This window comes from Panthera uncia, unplaced genomic scaffold (assembly GCF_023721935.1).
Source record: "Panthera uncia isolate 11264 unplaced genomic scaffold, Puncia_PCG_1.0 HiC_scaffold_1393, whole genome shotgun sequence".
NCBI lineage: Eukaryota > Metazoa > Chordata > Mammalia > Carnivora > Felidae > Panthera > Panthera uncia.
Genome location: NW_026058023.1, coordinates 46,952 through 62,709, shown reverse-complemented (window position 1 = coordinate 62,709; position 15,758 = coordinate 46,952).

The following is a 15,758-nucleotide window of genomic DNA, read 5'->3' as shown; positions in this document are numbered from 1 at the left end:
GCAGAGCCTGATGCAGGGTTCAGTCCCACGACCCTGGGCTCATGACCTGAGCCAAAATCAAGAGTTGGACTCTCAACTGACTGAGCCACCCGGGTGCCCCCCACAAATGGCTTTTGAACACCTACTGTGTGCCAGGCATTATTCTAGTAGTTGGGGATACATTGTAGAAAAAAAAAAAAAAAGACAAAAATCATTACCCCTGTCAAGTTTAAATTCTAGAGTTCTGAAAAATATCTCATTAGATTGTTGTGAGGGTTAAACCAAGGAATGTACAAAGGTGTAATGCATCTGGGAATGGTGCCTGGTAAATAAGTGCTCAATTTAATGATATCATTATGATGTGAACATGCCTGGTCAGTGCTCAGTAAAATAACATTTAATTTGATACTGAATTCAGCCATTTCATTTAATACACAAGAAAACAGACTGGAGAGGACATGAAGTGCTGTCAGTTGCCCAGCAAGATTATGATAGGTCCCCAGCACCTAATCTGGTATTTGTACTGTTATCCACTAAATCCATAGGGCTGCCTCTGACAAAGGGAGCTAGTGGGGAAGTGGGCAGATTGAATCTTACAGCCAGTAAAGTTCAAGGTAGACTTATAGCTAATTGATGGATTCCAGAGCTCAAGTGGGCTTTAACTCTTGGTGCCAAATGCTTCCTGTGTTTCTCAGGTGTGCCAGGAGCTTTCCAGGCTCAGCTTCTTGTGTGCGTGGCAGGATGGGCTGAAGGTGGGGTGGGGTGGTGAAGAGCCATAGTTAGAAGGTGCTGCTCAGGGCCAGTTTCATGAATGTGCCACCTGTGCATTTTCATAGAACCTTATGCTTGGTTTAATTCTCTACTGTCACTACCTTAAAATTCTTAATTTCTTAACAAGGACCTCTGCATTTTCATTTTATTTCACTGGGTCCTACAGATTATGTGGTTTCTTTATGTAGGTGCTGTGCTCTGGGGTGGGAAGCAGCAGCCCCCAACCTGCAATTGTCCTGGGACTGGTCAGAAGCTTATCGATCCCTAATGGGCCAATGACTGAGTCATCAACAGACAGGAATGAGGCCGGACCAAGCCCCATCATGCAGGTCTGGCCTGTGAATGAAAATCTCTAAGAGACTGGAATGGGGCAAGGAAGAAGACAGGCTTTCAGGAGATTCTAGGGGCATGTTCTGAGGGGGATTTCAGCTCAGTGAGAGAAAGTGTTTCCTAATATTAAGTCAAAATATAATCATAATGTTTAAAATATACCTCATTAAAGATGTAAAAAATATAATAATGGCAGCTAACATCAACTGGGTACTTACTATGTACAAGGAGTTCTGCTAAGTACTTCATTGAAAATGTGAGGGATCAGGGCTCCTGCCTGGCTCAGTCAGTAGAGCATACACTCTTGATATTAGGGTCGTGAGTTCAAACCCCAAACTGAGCATAGAGCTTATTGGGAAAAAGAAGGAGAAGGAGAAGGAGAAGGAGAAGGAGAAGGAGGAGGAGGAGGAGGAGGAGGAGGAGGAGGAGCAAGAGGAGGAGGAGGAGGAGGTGGAGGAGGAGGAGGCGGCGGCTAGCAGAGTGGTCAAGAACACAGGCTCTGGAGATGTACTGCCTGTGTTCACTTCTGGCTCCACCACTGATGGGCTGTATGATATGGGGCAAATTACTTGACCTCTTTGTGCCTTCTTTTCATCAACCGGAAAATGGGGATAAAAATGGTACCTACCTCCTGCGGTTATTTTTATTAAATGAGTTTACATGTGGAAGACACTTAGAACAGTATGGGACGTATGCTAAGCACTGTATGTGTTTATTGTTTTATTTAATGGTCAGCATAATCCTGTGGTATAGGTATTGTTCAGCATTATTTTCATTTAACAGATAGATAAACTGAACCTTAGAAGAGGTAGATGGCTTGCTGACTACAGAGTTGGTAAGTGGTGGAGCCAACAACTGTCAAGGAAGTTTCAGGGAGAACCCCCCCTTAGGAGTTAGGTCAGACATGGTGACCATTATGCCCAGTGCATAGACCAGAGTAGGCATCTGGTGAGTTTTTGGTAAACTAATCAAGTATTTATTATTTTTTTTCTCTCTGAGATTCTCAGGGAAATGTGCACTCTGCCTGGAGAAGGATTCAGGAACCCTACTGCTTGGGATTTCTTACCGATTGTTGGCCTTAGCATAGTTAAGTATCAAGTGTGTCTCCCTCCAAGCCTTCTGAAATAATTGCTGTTTGCTTCCTCCTTTCATCCTGTGGGCACTACCCAGGCTCCAGTCTCATCATCTCTGGACTCTGAACCCAGTACCACTGTATACTAATCCTGGTCTCTCACACCTGCAGAGCACTTCACAGTGCACAGTGTTTTCACATTCAGCGATTCATTGGTCCGTGTGGCAAATAGCTCAGTACTCATGGCAGGCCTCTGCACAGACCCCAGCTGGGCAGGGCTACCCCCCAACAACAGGACAGACTGTGTGGGAGGCATGTACAGTCTGGACACTGAGGGAGCTTGTGAGCTGTTATTCTCTAGCTGGTGTGTGGGGATCCTCTAAACCAAGGAGTGGACTGAGAAGGGAAAACCCTCAGCAGGGTATGTTCATGGCCACTCACACTTACGACCTCAGACTCAGATCCAGTGCTTGGGAAGAACTATCTGAAGATGGGCAGTCTCTTAGCAACTCTAGAAGTTTAGAAGGTATGCCTTCAATGAAATTGGAACTACAGAGGGCTGGGGTCCTAACCCTCATCCCTGCTAGAGAATATCTTTCCCAAATTGCTATCAGCTTATAGCCAGGATTGCTGTAGGACATACAGTGGAGTGCCAGCATACCTATATTTAACAGCAATTAGAGCAAACACTCTGTGCCAGGTACTCTTTCAAGTGTTCTATGAATATTAACCCTTAATTCTCACAACAACCCTATGGGGTAGGTACTATTTTTCTGACTTACAGAAATTCAATTTTACTTGTGAGTGAAAAGAGACAGATGGGAAGAGAAGGACCGATAACATATTAAATATTAATTCATTCACTCAGCATATTCCCCAGAAGAGTGTGTTAGGGGAGAGGTAAATCTGCTGTTCCTTCCATTGGTATCAGCTCCTACATGCCTCATAAAATCCTTGGTGTGTGCTCATTTTGCCACACCGTATGTGATTCCAGTGTTTAAGGCAAGACAGTCTCTTCAGATACACCACCAAAGAAACAGCAGTCTTTTCTGTTGCTAGGGGATAATTGGCTGTGCTATTGAGAGGTGGGTTCTGTACTTTACTTCTTGAATGAGTGTAAGGCTTTCCAAGGATAATTTTATTTATCTTTCATATTTATTTAATTATTTTATATATTTTATATATTATCTTATATTTATTTTATTTATATATTTTATTTATTTTTAATATTTTATTTGAGAAAGAGAAAGAAAGTGAGTGGGGGAGAGGGGCAGAGGGAAAAAGAGAATCTTAAGCAGGCTTCACGCTCAGCAGTCCCGCAATCCTGGGATCATGACCTGAGCCGAAATCGAGAGTCAGACACTCAACCGACTGAGTCACCCAGGTGCCCCTCCAAGGATAATTTTAATTATACATGCTACTTTAGAATCTTACCATAGGTAATCTCTGACTGACCGATAGCTCACAAATAAGGTAATCAACCATCTCAGTTTGTCTGGGACCAAAGAGACTCATGGGGCACAAGACTTTCAGTGTTAAAACTGAGAAAGTGCCAGGCCAACTGGGATGAGTTGGTCACTCTACTACAGAACACATCTCTGGGTCTATTGTGAGGGAGCCCATTACATCATTCTTTAGGAGGATCTCAGGAGATACTCTTGTCTGGTCTTCATACCAAGAATAGTTGTATGTCCCCTAAAGAGTAAGTGGTTTGTTTTTATCTCATGAACACTGTGAACTGTGTAAGTGAACAGGTTTCCCTTTTTGCCTTGGCTGCTGGAAGTCTTAGAGCTAAATATGTGGGATACAAATTTAGCTGTTGTAGGTCACTATGTTCTGCAATTTTTGCATCATTCCAGGCTCCGCTTTGCCCCTACCATGTTTGTTTGTTTTTTTTTCAGTCTTATCCTATCTTAAACTTAGATCTTGTTTTATTTTAAATGTCTTTCTGGATTAAGGCAGGGTAAAATTAAGCAGTTCTTAGCTTAGAGTCCATGGATCCTGCTGAGGGTTATTGAAAATCTGAAATGATACACAAAATGATATGTATGTATACATTTTTTTCCTGGGGAAGAAGGAGCCAGAGATTTTAAGAAATTTCTTAAAAGAGTTTGTGTTCTCCAAAAATTTAAGAGCCAGTGGTGTAAGTGAACCAAGAGACAAATAAATGGTTATAGTAGAAGGAAGTTGGAGGATTGAAAGTTCCAGTTGTGGTGCTGGTATTTGAAAATGTTGGAGTGCTGGTATGGAGGAATGTTGGTGGAGCAGAATGTTGGAATGGCAGAGAGAGGAATGTTGCAGGGGTGGAATGTCACCCATAGGGAATGGCAAGGTGACAGAATGTAGTGTGCTGGAACATCCGTGTGTTAGAATATTAGTATGTTCTGGAATGTTGATGTCACTGGGTCCCTAAAACACCGCCTTCTAGATGTCCTGGCATCCTTCTTGCTTAGTTTTACCTCAGTGTTGAGCCTCTGATTCAGACTCTGATTCTCATATCCCCAGCTTAGTGGCCTATAAGGGCCCAATAAAGACCTAGTTGGCTGCTAGAGCTTCTCACTTATGGGCATCTGGCTGGCTCTTGGGCTTCTGTCAGCTTCACACTGAGATGTCAGGGCCTGCACAGAGACCATGCCAGCCTGTGGCTACTGTATGTCCTTTCTTCTAGGGTAGCCTGACTGAGCTGCTGGCCAGCAAGCTGCCTGCAGATGGGGCTCTCACTACTGGAGTTCACCTTCTGGGGACATTAGACTGAAGGCAACTCAGGATCCTTGTAGTTGGTCAGGAGCAGGGGAAGCCAGGTCAGAGTTAGTTGGGGGAGAGTTGAGGCTTCATTATCAAAGAAACTAGATCCAAAGGCGAAATCCAGGAGTTGGGATGGAACAGAGACTGATATCCTCGGCCTGGAGTTTAGAGTGCGAATAGAAGAGGAACTGGGGAGAGGGCTGCATTCCTGGGTGTTCTCTCCTCCTTTTTCTCCATCCATTCATTCAGTTGGCTAACATTTGCTGACTCTTCTCTGTGGCAGACTTTTCCATACCCTGGAGTTAACAGTCTCTAATGCAGGAGACAGGGGCATATTCAATGACAACCCAGTGTGGTCACTGATGTAACTTACATAGGAAAGCTGTAGGGGCTGCAGGAGACCAGAGTAGGTTCCAACCCAGCGTGAGAATCAAAAATTTTTCCTAGGGAAATGCTATCTGAGCTGACTCTGGATGGAGTCAGGAGGGGTAGGAGGAGGGGCAACTGTGTGGAGGGAAGTCTGCCTCAAGGGCCAAGGCACATGGAAATTTCCCAGTGTCTAGGTGTGGGCCTTAGATGAAGGCGCTAATGATCACAGACTGTCCAGCTCTTTGGGCCACACAAGTTTGATCTTGTCCAGGTCTAATCTAATTGCCTTCAGATCCCTCTCTCCAACTATTCTAATAACCCACAAATTTAAGTCTGTGTCAATCAGTTCCAACCAGGATGAGATAACTGGCTCTCAATGTTTGGAGACATTTCCTGATTATGAGAGAACAGGATTTTCTGGAGGTTCAAAGCCTCCTACTTCTCAGCCATCCTGCTGCTTTTTTCTGGGCCCACACCTAAGCCTTATCCCAACAGCTGAGTGCGCCATTTAACTACCCTTCTGTCCATTTTAGTTACCTCAAGTTTAAAATGAGCTCCATAATGGTGTGAGCAAAGCTCACTAAACTGGGAGGCAAGACAACTGTATTCAAACCCTGGCTCTTGTACAGAGGCTTTATAGACAGTGCTGTGTGAGGTTGGGCAGGGCACCTCCTCTCTCTGGGCCTCAGCTTTCCCATCAATAAAAAGGGAGAAGGCTTGCAGAGTCTTGAGGCCTCTTCCTGCCTTGGCATTTGTGTCTGTATTGAATCTTGAATGTCCTGCTTTCAGCTTGCTCCTTTGAAGTAAAGGCCATGTGTTAGAGCAGACCCTGGGAACAGGAGACCTGGATATGATTTGGGCTCTGACTTGCTTTGGAAGTCACAAGTTCTGAGCTTGGAACAGTCACTAAACCTCTCTGAGGCCCTGTGTTCTCATTTTGGTAAACTGAAGTAATACCTAACTCACAGAGGTTTGTGAGGCTCCCATGAACTAAATAAATAAAGGCAATATGATGATGATGGTGATGATAATCTGTCTACACTGGAGTCCGTCTCTTGGGGTAAACTACAATTGTGAGTGTTGTTAGTGGCCAACTCCAGAATCCTAGGGAATATGAACAAGTCTTTGAAAGCCTTCCCCATGGCTGAGCAAACATTTCCCAGCAATAGCTACTACTCAGGGGGAAAAGGGAGTTAATATTTCCTGACTACCTACATCCATTCTTTTTATTCCATTCCTGCAAGGTGAGTGTTAGTGACCTGCTGGGTGACCAGTAAATAAACCCTTCAGAGACAAATTCTCTATAAAATGTAATATTACCTGATTCCAAGATTGCTAAAGGCTTGAGGCGCCTGTGTGGCTCAGTTGGTTGGGCATCCAACTTCAGCTCAGGTCATGATCTTGCGGTTTGTGGGTTCAAGCCCCACATTGGCTCTGTGCTGACAGCTCAGAGCCTGAAGCCTGCTTTGGATTCCGTGTCTCCCTCTCTCCCTGCCCTTCCCCCACTCACACTCTGTCTCTCTCTCAAAAATAAACATTAAAAAATTTTTTTGAAAAAAGATTGCTAAAGGCTTTAGTGGACATTGGATGTTTTTGGCTGCCCAACATCCAGATACTTTTGTCTGTTTGGAGGAACTCCAAGCTATACAGAAGCTGAAGGGGGCAGCAACTCTTCCCCTGACCCATGTGGATCTGGACTGAGCCAAGCTGATGCCCTCACCTGAGCCTTGAGTCTGGTGGGAGTTAGGCAGAGGGGTGAGGACAGAGATTATGTCGGGAGGCTGAGGTGAGGACAAGAGCCCAGTAGTGCCATGGTGAGCAGCAAGTGGCAAGTAGCATGAGGTGAGGTCTGTCCTAAACAGTTCCTGTGGAGGACTTTGGCTATGCCCAGTTACCCCTGAATTCTATCTGGCCCTCTAGTCTCCTCATCATTTCAGTGAACCATCCAACAGCCTTCCAATAAAGCTCCTTTTTGCTTAGGTTTGCCAGGGATGGTTTCAGTTGTTTGCAACTGAGAATCCTCACTGATATAGAGTAAACCATGTAGCATGCCAGACACAATGCCCATTATATACTAAGCACTCAAAAAAACCACACACACACAAACACACACACAGAAACTAAGGTTCAGAGAAGTAAAATGATCTGCCTGAGGTCACATAGCTAGGCAGTGGTGCTGGTAAGGGGCTAACCATGAACATCTTTCTAGCACATTGTATTTAGATATCAGTTTACAGCACAGCATGTAATTCTTGAACAATTTATTGTTGATACATTTTTTCAGAAGCTTCAGAACACCCTGTGAGGCCCACAGGGCCATAATACTCTCTTTAGACAAAGAGGAAGGTGCTAGCTTAATGTAACCCTATTATCAGTAGTGGCCTGGGAGCCGGATCTCACGTCTGTGGCCCAGAGCTGGTATCCTTGTGGTGTCCACATATATAAGCTCACATGCACCCATGCTGTGGACCTAGTGAAGCAGCCCCATCGGAATACATGGGAACCTGGTGCATTAGCCACCTGGGGTGAGTCAGCAGCCAGCTGCCTCTGAGGCCATCAGAGAGGAACACCACGTACCAGAACCTACAGAAAGGAATGCTCCTGTAGCTACATGCTAATGGTGTGAGGGAATAGGGGGGATGGTGCTTGGGGTATGGGGTAAGGGGGGCTACAGGTGGAACCATCCTAGATTGGGGCCTCTTCTGCTGGGCCTACTAATTGAGGGAAGTCTTGATTCCTGCAGTGTTGGCAAAGTGGTTTAATTGGACCTAATGGAAAAATATGTGTGATGAATATGGATCATACAGGTGATGAGGCCCCAAGGAAGGTTGGCTGGAGGAAGGGTGATAAGCTGAAGACAGGTCTGAGGGGAATTAGGCTGTGGTTCCGTGGGTGAGCCCAGACACTGGACAGCAAGGACAGCTCCTCCTCCCCAGGGGCCTAGAATGCTGACCTGGGTCTTCACCCTGCCTGGCTTCAGACCTTGCCTTCACACCTGCATGGAATCAGAGAATGTCAGACTCACAGGGTTCTGGGATTAGAATCAGGCTCAGGATTCTAGAATTGTAGACCTTTAGCATCACACATGTTAATCATGGAAAAGTTCAGAATCTAACAATCTGAAAGTTGGAGGCCCTTGGGAAAAAATTTAGGCGATCCTTCTTCAGCCTTCATTTAATAACAATAAATAACACATCTGGTGAGCTTAGCTTATCACATCTTCCCAAGTCCTTTCACATCAGCACAGCCATCACACAGGAGGGAGTGGTATTCTTTCAGGTTGAGTAATGTGCACAAGATCAAAATGAGCAGGTTGGGACTGGAACTCAGCTTTGCAGGATGAATTCTCTTTTCCATATGCCAAGGTTTTGATACCCTTGTCTGTTAAAGTTATAGGAGCACTTAACTACTTGGCAGAATGTGTCAAAATTCTCAGGTGTTTGTTGTGTAAACTCTGCATGGTCCTGTACTGGCTTTCTTAATGCATTCTGGAAAATCGCAAGGCTCTGAGATGTGATGCTCTTTTGTTGCATCTGCATAGTCAGGGCGGGTACATTCTGCAGTAGCTTGTTGGCAGGTTTTATCATCTAGCACTATTTCAGTTCACCAAGGACTTCAACAGCTTACCCAAGAATAGATTTGAAGTCACCAATGTAAAGACTGAACTTCACGTCACTCCAGGTTTAGTCAGAACATGTTCTGAATTTCTTAGAATAGAAAGTTAAACTACCAAAAATGCGGAAAGAAGGAAAAAGGAACAACAGGACTCTCTGGATAGGAGGGGTGGTTGTGGTGAGGTCAAGGTGCGCCCCGTGCAGGAAATGAAGTGTGTTTGGGACTCTGCTACTAAAAGGCTGTGGGTAGCCTGGGGCAGGTCTCTCCCCTTCTCTGGGTCTCAGTTTTCCCCGATTTCAAACGGGGATAATAATTCCTGTCCTGGGGAAGTTCGGGCTTATCAGCCCTGAGGCGAGTTAGGGGGGAGATCTGCAGCCACAGAAGAAAGAGCTGAGAGAGATGGAGAAGGGGGAGGGGTTCAGAACAGCAGGGAGCTGTGAGGGGCTTACGGTCTCCATGGTAACGCACAGCAGCCTGGAGGGAAGGCGGGGCTTGGGAACCCTCGCTGGAGGTTTTGAAAATGAACGTTTCACAAAGGAAGCTCCCTCCGCTCCGGAGAAAGGCCGCCGAGATACACGTCTCGGCCCTAGAACTGCCCTCAGCGAGGGCTGCGCCGTGATTCTTGCCCCCTGTTGTCAGACTTGGAGAACAAGGCCCAGGGAGAGGACGAGCGTAGCCAGCTAGTCACTGGCAGGGCCCGCGTTTGAACCCAGCTGTCCTGACCTGTAATCGGTGCCCTTCTCTGTACCAGAACATTGTTTCTCTGAACCTTGGTTTTCCCGGTTGTATAATGAGACAGCTGATAGGAATAGGTCTCAGAGGGCCCTTTGAGCTCTGACAGTTTTCAATGAAACTATTAGCAAACACACCGGAGATGGTGAATGCTAAGATGAGGATCATGTGATCTGATCCCACATGGGGCCACCATGTGGCCCACACATTGTCTGATTTGTCTCTGAATCCCCCACCCCAACAAATGTGGGGTGAGCACTGGTATTTGTGGAACTGATGTAGAGAAATGTTGGGATTTGGAGCTGACGGCCAAGAAAGAATTCTTGAGATGATTTTGGTACAAAAAGATGGTTTTGTTAAAGCACAGGGACAGGACCCATGGGCAGAAAGAGTTGCACTGGGGTCATGAGGAGTGGCTGATTATATACTTTCAAGTTGGGAGGGGGTTAGGAACAGCCCAAGCCTCAAAGGTATTTTGGAAACAAATTTTCCAGGACCCTGAGGCGGCTAGCTATTGTTAGGAAAAGGTCATTTATTATTGTTTAGTAAAACCTCAGTTATGAGACTCTTCAGATGTATATGAGTGGGTCATATGCTTGGAGTATGTTTGCCAACATGCATCTTGTGGGGTGGAGATAAAGGAAGTTTCCAAAGGAATGTCTATATGTTTCAAGTAGACTCATAGGATCCTGGGGGGTCACCCTATGATTGCCTTTTTGCCCTTAGCAAATTGTCAAATGGAGGCAGCTGAACTTCTAGAGGACTGTCCTCTGCCTGTCTCAAGGACTTGTCAGTGGGCTGTAAGTTGTAAGGAAATTTCTTTTCTTTTGCCTTTGTTTCCTACATCAGAACGAGTATTTATGCAGATGGACACATTTATTTTTTTGTTCCACAACGTTTAAAGAGCACCTACTCTGTGGCAGGTACTGTGATAGCTCACAGAAACGCTCACTTACTGAGGCCTGGAGTGTTCTGGAAGCCTTGTTGGAGGAGGGCTTCCCAGCCAAGTATGACTTTTCCTCATCCTGTCTCCAGAAGGATGATTTCATTTTCAAGTTTCCTACTGAGCAGTGAGGTACGCAGCTGGACTAAGACCTTTTCTTGGAAAAACTCAGGAAGTTCTGTTGAAGAAGAGGGTGAGGCAGGTGGTCCCTGTCAGCTTCTCCTGAGAGGTCCCACTTTATTTTTTTCTTTCCCAGTTAGCTTATTGGAGAGGTGTGTTGAGGCCATACCTCTTCCTCATCCCTCACCTGGTATGGCAAAACAAACACTGAACCAAGAGTCAGAAACCTGGATTCAAATTCTGACTATCTCCAGCTCAGTGTGTGGCCTTCCGCAGGTTGTTTTCCTTCCCTGGTCGTCATTTGCTAAGATAGATAGATTGGTAGATAGATAGATAGATAGATAGATAGATAATCTTCATAGTGGTGTAATGAGAATGAAGTAGGAAAATGGCTATGAAATCCTTCCTACCTCCTCACCAGAATCCTATTTATCATTTACTGTGAGCCAAACATTTTACAAACATCTATAAACTGAGCAGCAATCCTGCAATGTTGGTATTTGTTATCCAAATTTAACACATAAGGAAACAGACTCTTCTGGAGAAGTGAAGAAATTTGTTGAAGATCATACATCTAGGAAGCCACGGGATCAGGATCCAGACCCTAGTCTTTCTGATCAAAGTATAACTTTAACAGCAAATTCCTTGGAATCTCCATTCCAAATGACATTCCTCCACCAAATGACATTTATTGAGTATATACTGTGAATTAAGTGGCAGCTGGGGATAGATTAAGGAATAAGACAGTATCATTCAGGGTGTCAGAAGGAAATAGATGGCATTCTCAAACTGGGTAATCTGAAAAGGGTTTATATATATGTATATGTGTGTGTGTGTGTGTGTGTGTATAATATATATATGTATTATATATATATATACACACACTATATATATATATATATATATATATATATATATATATATATATTAGAGAGAGAGAAACAGCATGAGAGGGGGAGAAGGGCAGAGGGAGAGAGAGAGAGAATCTTGAGCCATCTCCACACTCAGTGCAGAGCCCACTGCGGAGCTGGATCTCATGAACCGTGAGATCATGACCTGAGCCGAAATCAAGAGTCAGATGGTCAACCGACTGAGTCACCCAGGAGCCCTTTGAGAAGAGTTTAATAAAGAGATTATTTAATAGAGGGACAAGGAATAGGGAAATACTCCAGGGCAAGTCGTGTTAGGGCACTGGTAACTACCCTTAGGCCTAAAGGAGCGAGGGTGGGAGTAATTACTAGAATCTGGAGACAAAGAAAGCTGTTGTAAGGGCTACCTGATTGGAATTATATCCCTTGTTACAGGAATTACATCCCTTGGTCCAGAGATGCGGCCCATGATGAACCTTCAGGAAGGAAGCTAGGAAAATATGTATTCTGCTAGGACTTCAGTTGGCCAGACCCTACCAAATTCCAGAGAGCAACCTAGCCTCTTTGTGTAACCCTCTTAAGGTACAGAGCAAGGTGGAGAAGGGAAGAGAGTGGATCTGGAGTGGTAAACGGAAGATATTCAGCACAAAGACAGTTTTTTTCCTCTAAGGAGGAGCTCACAGACCAATGGAGAAGATGTATACACATGTTCACAATTGTGACAAAATATGCGAAAAGACCTGTATTAGTAATCTCTTGCTATGTAACGAAGTACCCCAAAACAAATGGCTTAAGACAATAACCATTTATTTGCTCATGATTCTGTGAATTGGCACTTTGGGCTTAGCTAGTGATTCTCCCCTAGTTGATTTCACCTGGGGCCACTCATGTAGTTTCACTCATCTGGTCCCTCAACTGGGAGCTGGTTGCTCTAGGGGACCTCAGTGGAGAGCTCATATATCTTCTACATGGTCTCATCTTCCAGCTGGCTAGCCTAGGCTCCTTATGTAGTGATACTGCATTCCAAGAATGTGAAAGAGGAAGCTGCAAAGTCTCCTGAGGCCTAGACTCAAAAGTGGCACAATGTCACTTCTGCCACTTGCTATTTGTCAAAGCAAATCAATCACAAAGTTAGCGAGAAACAAAGGATGGGGAAAATACATGCCACTGCTTGACTGAAGATGTGGGAAAGTTCCATTGCACTAATGTAATACCATGTATACATACATACTAATGTAATACCGTGGTATACAATGTAATACCATGTAATACCATGTAGCAATACAGTTAGCATAACCATCTTTCAATTGATGAATGAACAAAGCACTTTCCACTATACTGTAACTGTCTATTTAAGTTATCAGTGTTCTCTAATAGCCTGAGGACAGGAATTTTGACTGATTCATTACCTTGTTCTTAGTGCTCACGATGAGGCCTGGCACACAAAAGATATTAAGTTTATGTTTGTTGAATGACTATGGTTGGGGTAGGGCTGGTGAATGTTCTACCTTGTCCAAAGCCCTTGGAGCCACAAGTAGTATTCTGTGTCTCTGTCTCTGTCTCTGTCTCTGTCTCTCTCTCTTTTTTTTTTTTTTTTTTTGCTTTTTTTAAAGTTTATTTATTTTGAGAGACAGAGACAGTGTGAGTGGGGAAGGTGCAGAGAGAGAAGAGAGAAAGAGAATCCCAAGCAGGCTCCACACTGTGAGCACAGAGCCTGATGTGGTGCTCAAACTCATAAAACTGTGAGATCATGACCTGAGCTGAAAGAGTCAGATGCTTAACCGAATAACCCACCCAATTGCCCCAGTAGTATTTTCTTTAAATATAAAGTTGACATTATAGAACACTTTCTATACCTCACTGAGACCCTTCAAATATTGCCATGATCCATCAAGGTCAAACTCAACACCTACTTTCTCCATAAAGGCTTCCAGACTGCTTATTTTCTTCTATTGTAGATTCTCTGCAACTCTAATGGCTCTTAACCCACAGCTCTGCATTTGCTTTTGAATTCTCTGACTGCTCCCTTGGGGTTTTATGGGTGAAACTTACTTTTCATCCCTAGTGGTGAGTCCCCAAGGGCTGAGCTGCATCTTCTACTCTAAAGGGCTCATCACAGTGCTGAGCCCACAGGATATCCTCAGTCAATATTCCCTGAGTGGACTGTCCACTCTGGATGGCCTTGATCCTGTGAGGTATGAAGAAGGCATGCAAGGAGCCATTCATACCCTTGTTAGTGCTCTGCACGTGAGAGCCTCCCGGGTCTCTAGCACAGAGCAAAACAATGCTCTTCTGGGTTCTGGTCTATGGCCTGGGCCTTGGTTGTACCAGGCTCTGGCCCCTAAGCTAAGTGGGCAAAGACCAGGAAGAACGGAGTCATATATGACAGTGGAATGGCCTCCTCCCCCTGATAAGAGTCCAGGGCCTGAGGCACTTCTTGTGGACATGGGAGCCATCACTGTCCTTCACACTTCTGAGGTTTCAGGAACCAAAGGGGCTGGTGTTCAATAGGCCCCCAAGGCAGAGCTCCTGGTTAACAAATTTTACTTCAGTGTCTTGAAGAATATGAAAGCAAGCTATCACATAAGGTGCCAAGTTCCTTCCCATGCTAAACTCTTTGCCATCACTTCCCTTGCCCTCAGGATAAAGCCTGAGCCCCTTAATATGGCCAAGGCTTCAGGACATGGCCCACATAGCCCTCCAACTTCATCTCTCACCATCCCACCTTGATTCTAGTGTCTACTCAAAGTGAACTATTTATTGTCCCTTGAAACACCATATGCTCATTCCTAGCTCTGGACCTTTGTGTATACTGTTCCCTGTGCCTTCCTTGAATGCTGTTCCCCGTCTTGTACCACAAACCCCCTTTCACCTGTCACTGGGTCCTTCAAGACTTAATTCAGGCATCGCTTCCTCCAAGAAGCTTCCCGAAGCCCTTAACTGTGTTAGGGATCTCCTGTAGATGCCATAGCCATGAGCTCCTGAGGACAGGGACTGGGACTTCATTTAGCCCAGATCCTGGCAGAGAATTGTTGTCAGTCAATGTTGAAGGAATAAACAAATGAGAATGTTTGAGGAGAGGCTGGAAAACCAACTGATAGGAGTATTATAAAGGCGAGTGCAAAGTTCTAGTATTTCTGAGTTCTAAGATTCAGCAGTTCCCTAATTCTTTGCTGAAGATTCAGAATTGGGCTCCCCTTCATTTAGAGCCCACTCCCCAGCTAGCCACCTTCACCCTGTGGCTTCCGAGTGTTTGTTCTCAGGCAGGCACACACGCATGTTCTGAACATAACCAGGAAAGCAATTTACAAGAGATAATTGCTGGTCGATGTGTGCTTGGGAGCAGCGGTGAGCTCAGACTATTTCTGTCTGTGCGTCAGCCCACCCAGCTTCCTTCCTCCTCAACTGCCCTGGGGGTGGGGGGGGGCTCCCACTGCAGAGGGTGGGCAGTTTGTTTCTGACCTCAGACTCAAACAAGCCAACCCCAGTGAAAGCCAGCTCTGAGGATTGATTAAATTCAAAAGGGAGAACCTTAAACGTGGGGGATGGGAAGAGCTTTATGGGGCCTGGGATGTACAGGTCAGCAAAGGCAACACACACAGTCTGTTTTCCACCTATCCCCAACCCATCCATACAGACTCCTGCTGGGATGTTCTCCTAGACCTTCAGGGCCCTGCTCAGTGTGAGGCTGGCTCTTAATCTCTCCAGCTGATTCCTCTTTGTTTTTCCTGGCCAGTCATGCTCAAAAAGGTGGACCCAGAGCAGCAGGAGCAGCATCACCTGGAACCAGTTAAAATTGTGGGGACTTATTCCAGACCTACAGATTCAGACACTCCAAGGTAGGAAAGAGGTGGGAGAGAGGCAGACCTAGCAATCTGTGCTTTAACAAGCCCTCCGTCTGATTCTGATGCAGTCTGAAGTTTGAGAACCACTGCTTAGGCCACTGATGACCACTTGAATTTTTAGAATTTACCGATTATGTCCCCCTGTCAGACCGTGGACAGCCTAAAGGCTGTATTGGATTCTCCCTTGTAACCTCCCAGAAGATCCAGCACAGAAAGTTCAGAGGAAAACTGAAATTTACTGATGGGGATACTAAGGAGAGAGACAGGATCTGTCCTGTGAAAGGTCATACAAAACGTCAGTGACTAAACCTCCCGTCTGTCACCCACTCCCACTTACACACACAAAAAAAGTACCCTAAGCTCTCGCT